Genomic DNA, 18,715 nt, shown 5'->3' on the forward strand with positions numbered 1-18,715 from the left:
CATACCAAGATGGTTTTTTGGAAGCCAAAGCTGGCTGAAACAAATGACATCTATGCTGCCAGCATTCGCAGAAAATGTAAACCAATTGCAAAGCATCCAGTGAAAGTTCATGTTTGGGCGGGTATTTCGAAGCGATGAACAACAGATTAAATGATTTTTGATAGCACTATAATATCAGACTTTTATAACGATATTATTGACAAAGGGTTATTGCCATTTATTGATTGAGCATTCCCAAATGGTGAATATTGTCGATTTCAGCAGGATAATGATCCTAAACACACTAGTAGTACAGTGAAAGAACATCTAAAGCAAAAGAATGTTCATTGGTGGAGGACATCTGCAGAATCACCTGACCTAAATCCAATTGAGCTGGTTTGGCATGAACTTAAGCATCACTTGCGCAAGGTAAGATTTAATCATTTGGAGAATATTGTTGTATCTTTATATGATATTTGTAACTTGATTCTTTCTTCCCATCATAGAATAATAGTACGGGCCAGATTGGAAAGTTTATGTGTTTAATAAGCCAAATTTGGCATAGGCCTACTTTTCTTTCAATTTGATAGATTGTGATCTGAATAAAGTTGATGTAAGCAGTTGTTTAAAATAAGTGGAAAATGTTTACGTTTCAAATAGAATTCTCAGTAGGCCTAAGTGCGGACGTTGTGCAGTGGTGTTCGGTCGAGATTGACCTGCGTCAGATCTGTCTGGGTAGCGTCCTAAAATTGTTACGCAGTTAGCTGAAACTAAAATATCATGAAATACGTTCATTGGTGCGGATATCTTCAACCACATGTGAGCCCAACAGTAACACGACACTTAGTCAATGGAAAAGTGTAGCTAAACCATCGGTTTGCAAAAGGAAAACTAATAGGCTAATAAAATATAAAAAAATCACAGCGCGTAGCTTTGTTAACCTGAAATATATTGCGGGAAATCCCGTCTTGGCAACTTTGGACATGCGGGATTTGAAGTAAAATTGCTGGAATCGCACAGCTTATGCGACCCCTTGTTTCTTGAATACATTTCTTCGCAGGAAAGTTGTGCACGTAGGCCTACCAACTTTCACTTTGTTCGTAGCAGAACTACATCCCTGTACTGTTAGTTCATTCCGTCCGCATTTTCGGACAGCTACACGGACGTTTTGGGAGCAAGCAGGTAATAGAATTGCCTGTAAAATCGCTTTTGAATAGAAATAAAACAAACTTTAGCTTCGATCAGCATGCGAATTATTTTTCTGAAGTGAAAGGTTTATTCCTTACTGAATCTTGCCTTCTGTCTGTACACTATGACTGCCAAAAACAGGAATGGTTTCGAGCACCCTCTACAAGTCTTATCATCCTGCCCCGTTTTGCAAGGGGTCTAGTGACTTTAATGTCCAATTCTATAATATTTGTCAATTTCATTTCTTTTTTATTTATAGAATTGCAATTCTCCTTCGAATCTTCCCAATGCTGTGAAAGAGAAAGAGGTGGACAGAAGAGAAAAGGAACTAAGAGAAAGGTGAGAAAAAAGTTACTGAGAGGCACTACACTTGCTTCAGTCCACTCCATTGTAAAATGCGGGGGAGTAAACCTACTACCAAAAAGAAGTCTAGCTCCCATTGATTTAGCTCAGAACATTTAGTTCAGTAATAAATTAATACCTTGCAATCTTGCTGATATTGTGTTTCTGTTTTGTTTTGAAGGACCCTGTTGAGGCAAATGGACAACAGCCAAAGAAAAAGAAAGGTGGCGTGGAAAGATCAACCCAGCAGAAGACAGTTTTGGTTAAAAAAGGTGTGTTCCAAAAGAAATTAAGATGTCTACCCTTTCACGATGGATTGGATGTGCAATTCTCCCAAAAATTGTTTGACTTCTTGAAATAAATTTTTGAATAAAAAAAATTGTTGCTATAGAGAATGATAATAACAAATAAAAAAAATCAAAGACAAAACATGCAGACCACTTGGTTTTGCCTGAAATTTGGAAAACAAAGTTTTGGAAATTTTATTGACATTTTAGAAATCCTGGGACTTCCTAAGGGTTAATGTTTTTATTAAATGTATTTCTCTTTTGATCAGGAAGCTTCCATTCTCGCGGTTGGCGGTGGTACCATCTGGAGGGTTCCGAGTCCTTTGCAGCGGGAGTTCGTGTATGATGTGGATTTAGTAGGCGTTGACAATGAATTCAAGAGGATTGTGGAGAAACTCAAAAAGAATGGAAAGAAATCCACCCTTGCCTCAGATTTCTGGGAGACCACTGCGCTTGACAATAGTGGTCTTCTGTAGATGGTACAGTTGGGACAGGGGTGAGCCTGTGTTAGTAGGCTAGGGGTCTGGTGTGGAGGTGGAGGGTGAGCCTGTTTTAGAAGAAGGCGAGAGGGGTCTTTTGTGGAGGTGGGGGTGAGCCTGTTTTGGGGTCTGATGTGGAGGTCGAAGGGACGGGTAAGCCTGTGTTAGGTGAGGGTTCGTCATCAGATTTTGACTGCGCAGTTGATTTGAATTAAATGTTTAATGCCTTATGTTCTCCAACATGCATACAATTGCACAAGTGCATACTTCAAGAAAGTTTGGTTGTAGTGAAGCGTTTAAGAAGGAACTCTGTAAAACCTGTAACGTCTTTTTGTTCTTCAACACCTTCACCTGGTGTTGTTGCAGATAATGTGGAAGTTTTAAGAGTTGAAGGGGAGGGTGATGGATTGCATTTTGTGGTGAAAGAAGAGATTATTACCAATCTGCCTCCACTGAATGGTGCACCAAATTCCGTTGCCCGGAAATGGGCAGATTTTATTTTTGTCTGACGAAGAACGCTTGTCAGGAAACATCATTGGACGAAGAGGAAGACCACCACTTCACCCACTCAAGTTCTCTGCTTTGAAAGAGGCATTATTTCGAATTTGTCCTGTCTACCCTCAAGAGAAAGCTGCAGTGTGGAAATTGTGTAGAAAAAGCATAGATTGTGGAAAAGTGGGATTGGAAAGTCCTTAACTGTATTTAACAGGTCTTTAATTTTGACATCTTATGCACATATATCACAATTTACTTGCATTCTCATGTTTTATACTCTTTTTTATGTGTATTTGTATTTCCATCAAAGTTGTTATCTTCATCAGTTTTGCAGCTTTTGCTATGAAAGTTACTATTTTCATTCATTTTCTTACTTATTATCTTCAGAAATTTTGCGTACGTCCCTACTACTTGCCAAGGCAGTTTTGACATGTGATTGTTCAAGCCGTGTATGTACCTAATCGCAACGTATCTAAATTGGCTGCATTGGAACTGTGTGATGTCATCCACGAGTTTGAGGCTTCGGATGCTCGTACTATTACTAATGGAGACTTTAATCATTGTAGTCTAAAGAAGAGCAGTATGTACTATTATCAGCATGTCAAGTGTACAACCCGGGATGCCCGCTACCCTAGACCTACTCTACTCAAACGTTAAAGATGCATACCGTACCTCTCTATTCAGTTACCAACACTTCGAAAAGCCGATCACAACCTTGTGCCGAAGTACAGACCTATTGTACAGAGACAAACGCCCTCTATACTTACCATTCAACAGTGGAATGATGATGCTTTGGATCATCTCCGAGCTAAACTACATTGTACAGATTGGGATATGTTCGTGGGGGCCAGCAGAGACAGATGAACTACCATATATAAGAAGCGACTATATTAACTTTTGTGTTGACAGAACTATTCCTACAAAGAAGATTAAAATCGTTCCTAACAATAAGCCATGAATCACAAAAAGAGTCAAAGATGTCATTAATAAGAAGAAAGGAATTTTTGGGAAAGGAGATCGGGAAGGATTAAAGCAAGTGCAATTTAAACTTAAAGGATATTTCACTGACAACAACATGGAGCGTGTCTGGGAAGGGAAGCGCCTGATGAGCGGATACACAAATAAAACTAACTCTTGCCAACTACCTGTTGCTACAGTCGATTATGCAAATGAACTGAATTATTTTTATAACCGTTTTGACAATCATGATTTTTCTACCGAGCATATTAATCTGCAAGGACTGCTTACTGATTTTAACTGCAACCTAGTGGTGACTGAGAACGACGTACGTCGTCAGTTTTCTAAGTTACATACATCAAAGGCTGCCGGGCCTGAACATCTCACATCACGGGTATTAAAACATTGTGCAATAGAGCTGGCTAATATTTTCACTATTATATACAATCGGTCTTTTAAGTTTGGACATATTCCTTCTTTGTGGAAACAATGATGTGTTATACCTATTCCTAAAAAATCAGTTTGCATACAATTCTGGTCGCAGCTGTCAAGATGCCATCCTTGACAGGCTATACTCTCACTTAGAACACTCTGGTAATTCTGCACGGGTCATGTTTTTCGATTTTTCCTCTGCCTTTAATACTATTCAACCCCATAATTTAGTATCTAAACTCTTAAAAATGGACATCCCCGATGGTTTAATTAAATGGATTATGACGTATGTTACCAACCTTACATAGTTTGTGAAACTTAGTCCCACCTGCCGTTCAGATACTATTATGTCCAATACAGGGGCCCCTCAAGGGACTGTCCTAGCTCCTTTTCTTTTCTCATTATACACATCTGATTGCAGATCTCTGTCGGAGACGTGCCCTCTCATCAAGTTTGCCGATGATACCGCCATGGCTGGAGACTCATTCATGGAAATGATGATAGGGCATACCTCCGCGAAATGCAATCATTCGTGGACTACTGTGACTCTAACTTATTACAATTAAATGTCTCTAAAACAAAAGAAATGGTGATCAACTTTAAACATGTTATTCCACCACCGCCTGCAAATATTAAAGAGAATGAGATAGAACGTGTGTGTATCTATAAATATTTGGGAGTGCTTTTCAACAATAAATTGACTTGGACGGATCATGTTGACGTCCTAGTTACAAAGTTGAATTCGAGATTATAAAAATGTGACTTTTCAATGTGCGTACGGAAATTTTCGATATGTTCTATAATGGTAACATCTGTGGTTTGGAGAGACTGCCTTATTTGTTGGGGTGGTAACGTTAATAAGACAGAAAGGGATCGTGTTGACAACATCATTAAAAAGCTGAAATATTAGTAGGGGGGTCTCAGTCTGCTGTTGATTTTGTCTTCCAGTGTTCAAGTGTTCTCCTACAGTTCAAGCTCAACTCCGTTTGGGACGACTGTAGTCACCCATTTCATGATCAACTCCATGACAGATCAATAGATAGGGGCATTGGTAGACTAAGACTTCCTCAACTTAAGACTAACCGGCACCGCAATTCATTTATCCCTCGTGCAATAAAACTTTACAACAGCAATTTCAGTCGTTAGGTGGTTGCCTAGTCCTTGGATGGGGTAGGCTTTTTGTCCTTTCATTGTGTAAGTTGATCTTACCTTCTTTAGTTATTAATTGTAATATGAATATAGTTTTATACATATTTTGTATTTCTTATATTGTGCGAGTATCGAAATTTCCGATTGTATGGAGCAATAAAGTTTGACTTACTTACTGAATAGAGAATATTTTGCGATCGCTGTGTTTTTAAAGGAGTCTGTATGAAGGAGTATGGACGAGTACAGTTTCTTCATTAGGCCTATCGTACTAGTTTTGCGATTATGAAACTTGTATGTCGATTGACACACCAAACTTTTTGATCACAATTTGCAATGAATCGCACATAGCGTCGGTGTTGATGATTTCATTTACTTCGGAAAGAAGCCTTCCCCAATTCTTTCAAATCACGATGAAATGATCGATCGTTCTGCAACGTAATTCACGCTAAAACGATAACATTACGATGGTATAAAGTGCCAGTGAAATGATAAACACAGTATCACGATATTACGACCACGATGCGACGCCCAATATTACGTTAGGTATTTGGTATAGGCGTAATGGAAACGATATTACGATAGACTCCTTATATTTTGCCACGGCCGATATAATATGGGCGGTACTGTAGATTCATGCTGTGACAATTGTTGCCTGATGAAAGTTGCACAAGAAGATATCCTTACGTTGAAGGATTCAATATTCCTGATACGTATGTTCTATGTATTTGCATTTTTTATGCACTTGTGTTACTGCCCGAGTGAATAACGTGCAGTACACTTTGAAAACATGTTTTTATAGGCCAAAACTTGGGAATAATGTCCGATTTCATGTTTTCAAAACAGTAATTGCATATAGTATGTACTGCAGATTAAAAGACTGTCAATATCAAGTGCATAAAACTGCTCATGCTACAATTTCACATACTGTAATATTGATTACACTGCGTGCAGCAGTTGTAGATGATGATTCCTCTGATTTCTGCATTAACCAAGTGGAAGATGTGGATTGGATCAACACTACAAAGAAAACTTCTGCAATTATCGCAGATGAAGTGACTACAGGCCAGAGTTCAGATGAAGCTGAAGATGTGGAACCCCAATTCGATAAGAGCAAATATCAGACTGCGTACGTGTCATCTTGTAGCAGCAGATCTACCCATAAATGAGTTTGGAACAAGTAAAGTTACTGTCTATACTGCTGTGCAAAACAAACCAACATAGCTCTGAAAATTCGGTCGCTGAAGTTATGGCAATGGAAGAAAGTGACAACAGTGCTTAACATGCTTTGCCTTTGGTCTAAACTACGACATAATGGCAACCACGCACAACAAGGAAGTCTTTTTAGGGATTTTTAGAAAAGGCCAGTAAATGGTAAATGAAAGGCCATTGAAGATTAAGTTCCATGCAGTGACTGTCTGGGGAACTTTGGCAGTCTATCTTTGTGGATACACAAGAAACACTGCTTGCAGAGGGACCAGTCCTTAAAAGGCAGCCAGCATGTGAAGGAAGAAGTTTGCTCCCTTGAAGTATACAATTCATGACCAGCTGAGAAAAGTTGTGGACCGGATGATACATGATGATATAACTGTTATTGCTTAAAAATAATAAGTACATATTATCTGTTGGTCAATACGAAATGGATACAGTAATTCCTTGAAAAGGAAGAAGTTTGCTCGTGGAAAAGTCCTCAAGTAGCAAGGACACCTGACTGCAAACTAATTTCAAAGGCAGATTTTCTCATTGAGTGCAGAAGGATCCTTACAAGTGAAGAAGAAGAAGCATTGCATTCAGGGAATGTAGCAACTTACCCGTTGTATTTCTCTTATGAGAGGAAGAAAATGTGGTAAGGATGAATTTGTTTCCCCACTAATTTAACTTACTTGATTTTTCAAGAATTAATGAAGCAAATAAGTGACCAGAACAGATTGAGCACCTTGGAACCCAAGAATGTTATATATGTAAGTATACTATTCCAAAGTTCTGTAGATCACATTGAGTGTAAGAAACCAACTGAGAATGTGACATAACATAGGTTGCCAAGGATATTTGGGCCTCAGCAATGGTTATTAGAAAAGTTTGCACTGTACCAATTGAAACCCAAGTTCAGGTCACATTGCTAGAGAGACGCCTACCCCAAACTGATATGTTGGAAATGCCACTCTGAGCAATGGTCTGCAAAGGATATTTGGAGAAAAAAAAAATATGTAAGCATATTTTTTGTACCTGTATCACACACAAAAGTTTGATTACAATTGGTTTAGCGATTTGTACTTTGGCCAAAAAATTACAGTTTTCCTAAACTTTATATTTTGGATGTTTCATTGCCAAATAAGGTTCCTTGGAACTGTGAAGTTAAGTTGCTTAAATTGTTTTCAAGACAGTGTACTCTCAAGATCTTGGACATATCTGTCATGAGGTTGTCCCAAGTTTAAAATGAAGTACTTACATATTATTCAAGATATGATCCATGATCATTTAGACAATTAGACAGGCCACATGAACACGCCCACCCACATACAGTTTCACACATAACCGTCTCTTCATTGCCCAGGATAACTACATTAGAAAAACATAGGTTGTTTCTATACTTCATCAGCTCTAGCGTTTCCATGGCAACCATTCTCCAATGGTTGTACCGAACAATATATAGCCCCCAAAGACGACGATCCACTACAACCTTCGGGGCCATGCGATAAAATGTGAATGTAATTGGAAATTTTCGAAGAAATGATATCTTACTTTGTTTCTTTGCTATAATTCTGATGACAAGCAACAATAGATTTTAAAATGTTACAGGTTTTTTGTGTTTCATTGTATAGAATGTTATAAATTCTTAAAGTCTGATATGCTTTGAAATCCACTTTATAATGTCGGATAATCACGTACAGTGTGACTGAAGGTCCATTGAGTATTTTGTACCTTCTTTCTATCTTTTCAGCGTTGATGGCACAGATGCTAAACATCTTGCAAAGTATGCAAATGATGCAAAGAAATGCAATGCTGAAATGAATCTGCTGGAAGGTACATGTTCTTATATACTTGTGTATTTTTGCCTCTAGAGATATAGCTCCGGCTGAAGAAATCCGTTACGATTATGGTGTAAAGTCTCTCCCTTGGAGATACCCCCGACATGAGGTAACTGACAAGTTTTAGCATTTCACTCATCAGTACATTTTTATATTTTGAATTCTCTGATACATGACAGTGGACCTATGTGCTTATTTCTGATTGTGCGATATGTTTGAAATTGTTCAACACTTAGTGAGGTGAAACTGAAAATCGTGGATACCTCTAATACTTGGTGTGTGGATGCATCACATTGAGTACAAGACACCTATTGTTTTTGTTGGAGGTGTGTATAGCCACGTACAGTATACTGACCTGTGTTTATCATGCCATAATGTTATTGTATCAAGAATGGTGCTTTGGGCCATTTCTATTGTACAACTAGTTCTGGTTACTAACAAGCAAAAGCCTATTACAATGAAGTCATGAAAACCTCTCAATACACTAATTTTGTTGTGCAGAAATCATCCATGTATCCCAAGTAGCCAAAATATTCTCTTTCAAGCCAATGAACTGTATGGTAAGTAGCCAGTGTTTCAACATGGTGCTGCAAATGTCTGTCAACAGTTCCAAAATTCCTTCATACAATTATCTCCAGATATATTTCAAAGGTCAATTTCAGTCAGTAGTTTGAAATTATTCAAATCCACAAGAACTTTGTACAGTTAGTATCCTGTGTGGCTACTAAATGAAAGTTACAAAATAATAAACAGTGTTAATTATTTGCCTGATTTGCAACTGACCTTTTCATAACACTAAAGTAAAATCTTTTTCAGCTGTCTCCTAGTTATATTCTCTTGTAATTAAAAACTTTAATGCTGTAAAACAATTTTGGGCTATAATATTATCTTGAAAACATTTGTCACTGGAAAAAAAAAGAAGCATAATGAAAATTAATATTCCCAGGTACGCCAAACAGGAAACGAAGTACTGATAAACGTTTCTTCATATAATTTGACTATATTGTGATATTTATATTTCGATGATATCAGAGATATTTGAAAATTGTGTTGAAGAAAATATATTTAAGTAATAATGAGTCTGTTTGGACAAAGTTGATTTGGACGAAACTTGAATGGCAGACATTCTTGGGCGTTCAGAAGTTAAAGCCGTTAAAGGTCATCATGAGTCATTATAGATTGCATTATTTAACTTGTGAACAATGCTGTTTCAACCAAAGGTCTAAATCATGGAACACAAAGCAGATGGCAAATGAGATTCTCAGAATTTTTAAGTTGTTTGAGCCAGCATATACTGATACCTGCATGGTGCCTATCATTAAGCAGACGTACATTTTTCATGAACAGGTTTTTTTTATTTCTTTTAGGAGCAACATCATCAACTGGTAGAGCAGTGGATTGATGTTAATCACTGTCAAGTGTGTCACTCACCTATGATATCTAAAACATGTAAAGGACTTTCGTGCATTGGTAGGTAGATTACACTGTGGCCAAACACAAGTCTTTACTGGCCACACATTATAGCATGCTAAAATTGCTAGTTTTCAAAAGTACTTTCTAGGAGGTCTTTACTTTCCAAGCTGTTTTCAGTCATTCTACATGAACACATATTGTGAATAAATGTCTCAGGGAGGTATAGTCCCCCAGGGTCAAAATAAACCAATTTTGACCAAAAGTGACCATATCTGAATATCTGGCATATTTGTGGCCAGTACAGCATACATTTAGTGGGTGGAATAGCTTGGACACGTACTCGTAATGCATGAAACATGTTACACATGAGGATACCAAACAAATGACAAACTTCAAAATATGCATGGTCAAAGAGAAACATTCCCACTATGAGTACCACACGAACATCTATATCATTCAATCTCAAATCTTTATCTTATTCGATGATAAATCTAGGGCATTCCTAGTAAGTGTCGGGTACAGAACAGCGTAGTGTTAAATAATGGGCACGAAATATTACAGCAGTGTATAAGAACATAACAATCCCTTTCACATCACATGTGTGAAATCAATGTTTCTTGATTTTGAGGCGGTTAAACTTGCTGTTATTGATCTCGAGTGCAAGGTGGTGGGAAACACCGAGCCCGGTGCTAATACAGGGTACTGGGAGGGATGTTGAAACTTTTGGACTTCGGTGTTGGTGTTGCTGTTGAATATTGACATTCGTGTAAAATTCTGCAGTATCACAGCAACCGATCTGTGTTTAGTAAGTTTACTCACATAACACCTACCAAATTAAATGCCGTTTTGTTTTGCCTAACAATTCCCCATTATGTTAAATTGTCCATGTTTGGTTTGTCATGTGCAATGAACCTTGAGGTGATTTTGTTGTTTATAATTGATCCCCACTGACAAAAACCTAAGTCCCATAGTTAGCATGCTCTTGTACTAAATTTTCTTGCATGTTTTATAAAACTGAATTATGTGCAGATCTCGAATCAGTTTGAGCTTTCAGGAAACTTGTTTTGTTATTAGAATAATCACTACTTACTAATGTGCACCAAATGAAGCAATTTTTCGAAGATGTAAGACATAACTTCAGTGATCATAAGGAAAGAAATATTGCTCTCTTTATTTTTAGATTGCCGTAGTGTTTGGCATGGAAAATGTTTTCTGCCAACTGAACAAAATCCAAGGCCTTGTGCTGGTAAACTTCCTACAGCAGAAAAGGCACATGGTAAGAAATATCCAGGAATGCTGTTTATTGATTACATCGTTCTTTGAAGATCTCTTTCTTATGTAGGTTTCACACATTGTTATGTATTAACATACCTAAAACTGACATACATCATTTATTGTGTTGCATGCCCACCAGACATGATATAGTTAGTTTATCCGACTTTCAGAAGGGAAAAAACATAATAGGAAAATATGGTTTTCATGGTCTCAAGTGATTTATCCATAGATGCTTTGTTGTCGATAAGAAGTTAGAGGAACATTTCTTTTTCAGCAAAACAATGTGCTGACATTAACTGAACTGATCAATGTGAAATTCTTTTTATGTTTAGGGGAATACCTTGAAACTTACATAAATGCAGGATTATAATATTGTTTGGACTATAGCATAAGGTCCTTTTTTTCTTCTTTTTTGGATATTTAAAATAGTATGAGTTGTGTCATAGTTTCAAACTTGGTGATTTTTAACAACATTGTCTTTAACTGCAAGCTAGAGAGATGAAACTTTGATATGTTGTGTGCTGTTATAGCATTCTGTCTAAGAGTATATGAATGAAACATGTTAAACTTGACAGTGAATGAATTATTATCTTGTCTGATTGTGGACATGAAATTGTTTATATCGTGGTTTTTGTTTGTTTTTGGGTACACTAAGATGAAACCCTCCTAGATGACTCTACAGGAACTGGAGAAAGTGGTGTGTTTAAGTGTAAATGTTGACTGATGATCAACTATTCAATGATATTAGAATTTTATAAATCCGGACTTGGGTATGTGTATGCTGGACTAAGCAGTTCGTTAGTTTTTGGGCTCTGCATAAACGTCGATTTTTGTCGACTTTTGTAGATATGTTATCGAGGGACTTTGATCTCCTTTTGTCATATTTGGTTATTCCGACACTATATACTGATTAAAATGCAAAGGGGACACCAGCAGGAAGTTTCGGAAAGAACAAAAAGACAGAACCGGCAATCCTAACCACTAGCCTACGCAGTAGAAATCAACTTACCGTAGAGGAAGAGTGCACAGAACCAGGAGAAGCCACACCCCGAGAAACAGGTTTGGGGGCATTGACTCTACAATTGAGGCCATCCATTCTGAACTCGTTAAAATACAAAAGGACTTCCAGAATATTGGAGGAACACCGGAAAGAGTTGGATGCTTTGAAGGCAGATAACGCCTACTTACGGTAAGAAATAACATCCTTGAAAAAATCAAGTGATGAGCACACTCAGATGATAGATGAGCACGCTAATATGATCAAGAAACAGGAACGATTTTCACGCCGTAAAATTTTTGGAATTGTTGGACTTAAATTCCATAAGGACGAAGATTGTATAAAATTAGCTACTGATGTATTCGCCAAGGCCGGAATCACAAATTGAAAGCGCCCAACGTGATGGCAGACATGTTGAAGGGCGTGAGCGTCACCTGCTGGTAAAAGTGTCTTTTACCAAGACAAAATATCTATTCTCCGAAATGCTGGACAATCACTACAATCAGAGAACTACTATATAATTGAGGATTTAACAAAAATGGATTGAAAAGAAAAGATGGACCGCGAAGGTAAATGAGATGTTCCACCAGGGTATCAGATTTCGCTTTAGCGGAGGTTGCTGGAGACAGGCGAAAGGAAAACCTTTCGATTTTGAATAGTAGAAGCCTCTGCCACCTACTGACTCGACTCAGAATTTATCGAGGTTCATGTTAACTGTCTCCTGTTTGTTTGCTCTTCCTGTCACTGCTGTATTGGGATATTTCCTAGCTTTACATTGCCATCGGAGCCTTTTTCAGTCATGACCATTGTTTCTTTTTTTGCGCCACATTATTGTGTCGTAATCGTATTTTTTTCAACGGTTCGTAGTGACAACATCGATTTCTTTCCTTCGATGCTTCGTTATTCCTATCCAGTTGGATTGAATTTGAATTTATTAACTTTTCACCCTCTGTTTGAACTTTTCAACAGATACATCGTGTTTTCGAATATGTCATCTTGCGTTTTCTGCGTATACTATAATATTGAGCCCTACAACCTGAACACAGTCATTTTTTCTGTCATTCAATGGCCACCGATTTAAATTGTATTTCATTTAATGGAAGAGTGGCTCAGGCAAGCAAGAAAACGGACAACTATTTGCGTACCTCCACAGACGCAAATCCGACATAATCCTCCTACAAGAAACACACAGCTGTCTTACTGATGATAAATACTGGGAAATGGAATGGGGTGGAAGTATTTTATTCTCGCATGGGACTACTACAAGTCGAGGAGTCTGTATTCTTATTAATCCTTCTTTAACTTTTAATATTATTAAGCAGGAACTTAGTCCATTCGCTAGATTTATAGTAATGGATATTGAAGTTCATAATCGTATTTTTACCCTTGCATGTATTTATGCCCCTAATACTTACAATCCAAGCTTTTTTATGGACGCGTCTATTATCTTAAGCAGGTTTCAGGGTACTAACAATATATTTGCAGGGGATTTAAACTAAGTCTGCAACTTAGAGCTTGATAAAAAAGGGGGGAACCCTAGAACCAATATTAAAGCAAGGGAAAAGTGCTCCGATCTCATGGCCACTCATGATGTTGTTGACATTTGGAGAGAAAAAAAACCACTTCTTACAAATTTCACTTGGAGTTCTGATGTTACTCCCAATTATTTCCTACTTTCTACACATACTTGTCATGCATTGTCAAGCGTGATCTTCTCTCCCGGTAATTCAGTCAGACAATTCTTTTATTTGTCTTACTTTTGCGACTGTTTCTTTAAGTAGAGCTCCGGGATATTGGAAACTAAACAATTGTCTACTCAATGACCCCTTCTCAACGATCTTATTCATGATGAAGTTTCTAACAATATGCGTAGCGACGCTTCGGATCGTTGGGAATTGTTGAAATTGAAAATCCGTTCAGCCAGTATTAAGTATTCTAAGCAGAGGGCCAAAGACCGTACCATGAAAGAAAGAGAGCTTATAGAGAGAATTGCTGTTCTTCAGCAACAGCTGTTTACAGCCGAGTGTTCGGAAATTCGCTCTCAACTAAAGCTGCTGAATGTGAACTCCTTTCTTATTACAATTAGAACTCCAGGATACGATAATTAGATCGCGAGCAAGGTGGGTGGAAGAAGGATAAAAAAATCAAAAATATTTCCTAAATTTCGAAATGAAAACAAAATCCATAAATTCTATTCATCAACTTGAAAGCGGTGATGATAAACTCCTCTCTGATAACAATGATATCCTTCTCGAGAAAAAAACATTATTTCAAGACCCAATATAGTTCCAGTGAGTGCTTTCCTAATACCTTCTTTCATGAACTCCCTATTCAGAAGGTACCAGTTGAGGATCTGGCATCTTGCGACGGCCAACTCTCGTTGGAGGAATGTTCTCAAGCCATTACCTATATGACTAATGATAAAGCTCCCGGGGAGTGGTGGTCTTTCCGCAATTTAATAGGACAACTAGAGGTACACTTCCTTAACAAAGGTTTTGAAAAAGGCAAGCTAGCTTACCGCTGAGCAATCTAGAGGCGTAGTAACATTGATCTTAAAACCTAACAAAGATTCCATTTCTTTACATAATTATCGCTTTTTACGTGCAAAAAAAACGGACACGGACCAAAGGTCAACAAAATCAAAGACAATCCCAGTCTGTTTAACAACCACCAAAAACCCAAATGAAAACCCACAAACAGAAATCTCTCACTAACCCAGAAATGTATAAAATGTAGCGTTTAACGTGACGTGAAAAGGACACGGACCCAAAGGCTAACAGAACCAAAACAATAAAGCTCTATAAACCAGCCCCAAAAAGCAAACTCAAAACCACAAACAGAACCCCCCAACCCATATTATATAACGACCACACAACCCCCCCCCCCACACCTAACAACTAACTCTATCTAAAATTCATCCGGGGTACGCCGTCCCGATAGTAGACGACAGGCTTGCGCATTACCTGCAAAGTTATCCCAATACGGGTCTTTTCAGGCCCCTAGCAGTGTTCCCTCCTTTCCTTCGAGCGAGCAGAGTTCTTGGCTCCCCGTCAACCTTGATCGAGTGGAGCGACCATCGTGTCCGGTATAGCGGAAGCGACTGCGGGCAGGGTGGAAGGGCCACTCGAGTCAATGAGATCAGTGGCCTGTTTCGTCTCATCAAACCAATCGGAGGACTCCTAGCCACAACTACTAAGGCTGTAGTGCAGTCCTCCATTGGCGAGTCGGAATCTGGGCCACTTAATGTCTCTTGGGCCAGTTGACTCGGGGCCCGACTAATATCATCGATAGCGGGCGTAGCTACCGGTGAACCAGTACAAGCGGCATCCTGCTCCGCATGCCACTCCGCTAGTACCATCTCCGCCGTTTTGTCCTGCTCTGCCTCAGTGGGCAGGCTGGCAGTCTCGGCCTCCACCGGGGCGCTAGTGTCGGACACTGGGGCGATGACAGGAGCATCAGGTGGTACGGTGTCAGAGGCCGGGACGGGGACCGCTTCAACCACGCCCGTAGCCACTCTCGCGGCGTATGAGCGGTCTGGGCATAAACGGGCCAAATGGCCCGTTTTCCCACACGAGTTGCAAACAATATCCCCTTTACACCCGGCCAGGGTATGCCCAACCTGTAAACAGCGGCTCCACCGCTTGTTCGGGCACAACCTGGCCTCATGCCCTTCCAGCCCACACCTCCAACAAGTGCGAGGCTGGCCCGGTGTGCAATGTTGGCCCTGTGCCCATTAGCCCACAAGGTAGAGGGGATATCGGACTTGAGTTCCACTCTAACTCGTCTAGTCCCGGTCTTGACACCCTTACATTCAAGGAATTCCGGCTCCTCGTAGCCGGTCACTTTCCCAAAACGCCCCAGTGTCCGCACAACGACCTGATGGAGGACTGTCACCCACACCGAACTGTCGTACGGTCAGTTCAGTCAGTTCGGTCAGTTCAGTTCTCGTGGAGTGCGGACGTGTTTTCGGCTGCTCTCCACTTTTCGTTGACCACACCTTTTTGTGTTTTTACGTTGGCCTTTCATTAGTTTGCAGTTAGTGTTAGTGTAGTTTGTGTGTTTTGGGTTTGCTTCGCTTTGGTTTTTGTATAGGTGCGTGGCTTTGCCACACCCCTAGCTGTCATGGCGGCTCGCCGTGACAGCAAAATCGTATTGTTGAGTTTTTCGGGGGAGGCTAAGGTCGTCCCCGGACAAGTTTTTTCAGTTTTGCGTTCTGTTGGTTTAAAAGTCCCTGGAGAGGTTGACGCGCTTCAGCGTAAACCTCTCCGGGGTATGAATTGTTTTGATGTTCGCTTTACCTCGGAGGCTGCCCGCGTCCGAGGCGTCCATGTGTTGGAGGGAGTCGAGGGACTGAAGGTCACACCGTACGACAGTTCGGTGTGGGTGACAGTCCTCCATCTCCCTCTGGACATGTCTGAACAGATTGTTGTGCGGACACTGGGGCGTTTTGGGAAAGTAACCGGCTACGAGGAGCCGGAATTCCTTGAATGTAAGGGTGTAAAGACCGGGACCAGACGAGTTAGATTACAACTCAAGTCCGATATCCCCTCTACCTTGTGGGCTAATGGGCACAGGTCCCACGTTGCATACCCGGGCCAGCCTCGCACTTGTTGGAGGTGTGGGCTGGAAGGGCATGAGGCCAGGTTGTGCCCGAACAAGCGGTGTAGCCGCTGTTTACAGGTTGGGCATACCCTGGCCGAGTGTAAAGGGGATATCGTATGTAACTCGTGTGGGAAAACGGGCCATCTCACTCGTTTATGCCCAGACCGCTCATACGCCGCGAGAGTGGCTACGGGCGTGGTTGAAGCGGTCCCCGTCCCGGCCTTTCAAACCGTATCACCTGATGCTCCTCTCATCGCCCCAGTGTCCGACACTAGCGCCCCGGTGGAGGTTTTCAACTCCCCTTCGTGTTCTACCTCGTCCATGGAGGAAGTTGCCGCTCCGGCCGAGACTGCCAGCCTGCCCACTAAGGCGGAGCAGGACAAAACGGCGGAGATGGTATTAGCGGAGTGGCATGCGGAGCAGGATGCCGCTTGTACTGGTTCACCGGTAGCTGCGCCCGCTATCGGTGACACTAGTCGGCCCTCGAGTCAACCGGCCCAAGAGACATTAAGTGGCCCAGATTCTGACTCGCCAATGGAGGACAGCACTACAGCCTTAGTAGTTGTGGCTAAGGAGTCCTCCGATTGGTTTGATGAGACAAAACACGCCACTGATCTCACTGACTCGAGCGGCCCTTCCACCCTGCCCGCAGTCGCTTCCACTATACCGGACACGATGGTCGCTAGTGGACCTCCTGTTCCTTGTGACGAGGAGCTAAGAGGTCTGCTAGGTCGTAGGAAAAGGGGAAACGCCACTAAGGGCCTGAAAAGAGCCGTATTGGGAAAACATCGCAGGTTTTGACACCAGACACCTTATCCCTCGTCACCCTTAATGTGAATGGGATCAGGGGTACCCCGAAAAGGCGACGGATTTTACAGTTCTGCAAGTTGCTCCAAGTGGATGTGGTCCTTTTGCAAGAGACCCACATATCTTGTGAGAGTGATGTTCATCTTTGGTCCTTGGAGTGGGGAGGAGGCCTTTATGCCTCCTTTGGATCAGGGGCATCTTGCGGGACTGTAATTTTGGTGTCCCCAAAACTGTGTCATTGTGTGGGAAAAGTGGAGAAAGACCATGAAGGTCGGGTGGTGTGCATACACTTAAGGCTCACGCGGGGTGAGTTGGTTGTTTGCAATGTGTATGCCCCCAACCGGCCAGCATGTAGGAAAATTTCTTCACGGTGTTGCCATCCTTTGTACCGGGTAAGGCAAATTGTATCCTTGGGGGGGGGGGGGACTTTAACTGTGTCCCTCACTCTGCGTTAGATAGACGTTCGAGGAAAGAGTCCCCCAATTGTACCACCGGCATGATTGAGCTAGGCTTGTTTGTCAAGCACCGAGATCTTGTGGATGTTTGGAGGTCCCAAAATCCCCAGGTGGTTGCTTGTACGTGGCATAAACCAGATGGAACAGTTTCATCCAGACTCGACAGGTTTTATGCCCCGCGCAAGTTTCCTCGATCTCGGTGCTCGATTATTTCATGTCCTTTATCTGATCATGAGGCTGTTGTTTTGCGCTTGCAGCTGCCGGAGTCCTTTCATGTGGAGAAGGGACTTTGGCGGCTAAACACGGAAATTGTTAAAGAGCAAAACTTCAAGGAGCAATTTGTCGAGAAGTACAGAGGATGGCAGTCCCTCAAGCCTGCTTTTCCCAATGCGTTAGTCTGGTGGCACGAGGTCAAGTCCCTCATCAAGCAGTTCGCAATCAGGTATTGTGTTGAGAGAGCTCACCAACGGAGATTCAAGTTGCATTCCTTGTGCAGCAGAGCAAGGGATGGTTCTTCATCGTCTGATCTGCATGCACTTGGAGTGTTTCTCGATGAGAAACTGCACGGAGCCCGAGTGCGTGCCAGAATCCAGTTTGTTGAGGCGGACGAGAAGCCCACTATTCGTTTTTACCGGGACGACACCAAGTCTGTGGTTGACCGCAGAATAAGGGCAGTGTGTCATCCTGGTGGGGTCGTCGTGGAGAGCCCGCAGGCAGTCCTAGGGGTATTTGGGCCGTTCTTTTCGAACCTGTACTCCAGGGCTGCTGTTAGCGAGGATCTCCAGGAGGACTTGTTGTCTGGTATAGACAATCCCCCCCCCCCCTGAGAGTA

At 41.2% G+C, this 18,715-nt stretch overlaps 1 long non-coding RNA gene across 2 annotated transcripts; it reads left to right on the plus strand.

Annotated features, from left to right (window-relative positions):
• LOC139985220 (uncharacterized) lies at positions 1-2,280 on the plus strand. 2 transcript variants are annotated; one of them, XR_011799355.1, is made up of 4 exons: positions 1-408; positions 1,427-1,506; positions 1,691-1,781; positions 2,066-2,280. It is a non-coding gene; the product is annotated as an uncharacterized lncRNA (long non-coding RNA). The 2 variants fall into 2 exon arrangements; XR_011799354.1 differs by having other exon boundaries at positions 1-1,506.
• The last annotated feature ends 16,435 nt before the right edge of the window (positions 2,281-18,715 follow it).

This window comes from Apostichopus japonicus, chromosome 17 (assembly GCF_037975245.1).
Source record: "Apostichopus japonicus isolate 1M-3 chromosome 17, ASM3797524v1, whole genome shotgun sequence".
NCBI lineage: Eukaryota > Metazoa > Echinodermata > Holothuroidea > Aspidochirotida > Stichopodidae > Apostichopus > Apostichopus japonicus.